Below are 1,813 nucleotides of genomic sequence, written 5' to 3'. Positions count from 1 at the left end.
AGAGCCACTTGAAGACTCAGTGGCGATGGGAATTTTTTTATACCCAGCTCCCTGACAACAGAGGATCCAGACCCTGGCCAATGGGCCGCATCCCAGCCCACAAGACAATCGCCCCTTTGGGCTGTACGCCGAGGACCTCTTCGATGCAGGCCAGGGGCTAGGGCTTGAGGAGAACACCCTCATCCACCTGTTTCTAGCGGGCTGGACGAGCCCGTCAACTGGGAGGAGCTGGGGGAGCTAAATATTCGTTTGCAAAATTGAGCAAAAACAAGCAATATTATGTCTAAGATGTAAGTCAATTATTGCTAACTTTACTGAACTTGTATAAAATTATTAAATTCGTTATGCTGATATCTGCAGAAAAACGGTACTCTTTGTGTGATATAGATTAAGTTAACTATATTAAATTATATAAATATATAAAAAGCATACAGAAGCATTTTTGCCATCTACAATTTAGAATGCCTCAAATTTTGAGTTTTAATATACTAATAAATCATGTGCATGCACTCTGTCTCTGTTTGTGTGATTTGGTGATATACTTGATAATGTCAGATCGCACATCTTTACAACAACATTAACCATATTATCGCAGATGATGCTGTATCGCACACCCCAAACTCGACTTGAGTGGAAAATGAATCATCTGAAATATAAAAACTCAAGTACAGATACTCCCAAAAAATATTTAAGTACTGTAATGAAGTATTATTACTTCGTTACATTACACCACTGTCGTTATCTTTAGGTCATGTCCCAAAACCATTCAAGCAGGCGGTTATTAAGCCTTATATTAAGAAACCACAATTAGATCCTAGTGAACTGGCAAATTACAGACCCATTTCAAATCTTCTGTTTATGTCTAAAATTTTAGAAAGAGTTGTGACTGCTCAATTGTGCTCCTTCCTGCAAAAAAATATCTCTATGAATAATTTCAGTCAGATTTCAGGACCCACCATAGCACAGAAACTGCACTTGTTAAAATTACAAATGACTTGCTTCTTGCGTCAGACCAAGGCTGCATCTCATTGCTAGTTTTACTTGATCTTGGTGCTGCGTTTGACACCATAGATAATGACATACTCATAGATGATTACAAAACTATATGGGTATTCAAGGACAGGCTCTAAGATGGTTTAGATCCTACCTGTCCGATCGCTACTGCTTTGTTCATTTAAACGGGGAGTCATCTCAATTATCACCAGTAAAGTATGGAGTGCCACAAGGATCTGTCCTAGGTCCTCTGCTATTTTCAATACACATGTTGCCCCTTGGTAATATTATTAGAAAATACAGGATTAGTTTCCACTTTTATGCTGATTATAATCAACTATACATCTCAACAAGACCAGATGAAACTTCTAAATTATCTAAGCTAACAGAGTGTGTTAAAAATGTAAAAGATTGGATGACCAATAATTTTCTTCTATTTAATTCGGATAATTTAATAATAATTCAATAATTTAACAGACACTTTTATCCAAAGTGACTTACTGTGCATTCAGGTTATACATTTTTTATCAGTAGTATGTGTGTTCCCTGGGAATCAAACCCATGACTTTTTGCACTGCTAACCCAATGCTCCACCACTGAGCCACAGGAACATGGCTGGATAAGACAGAGATATTACTTATTGGACCTAAAAACAGTACACAGAATCTCTTGGACTAAAATGTTCAACTAGACAGATGTACTGTTACTTCCTCTACAGTAAAAAAACCTGGGTGTTATATTAGACAGCAACTTGTCTTTTGAAAATCATATTTCCCATGTTACAAAAACAGCATTCTTCCATCTTAGAAACATTGCCAAG

This window comes from Sinocyclocheilus anshuiensis, unplaced genomic scaffold, assembly GCF_001515605.1.
Source record: "Sinocyclocheilus anshuiensis isolate Anshui unplaced genomic scaffold, SAMN03320099.WGS_v1.1 scaffold2050, whole genome shotgun sequence".
Classification (NCBI taxonomy): Eukaryota; Metazoa; Chordata; class Actinopteri; order Cypriniformes; family Cyprinidae; genus Sinocyclocheilus; species Sinocyclocheilus anshuiensis.
This window is presented reverse-complemented; position numbering follows the sequence as displayed.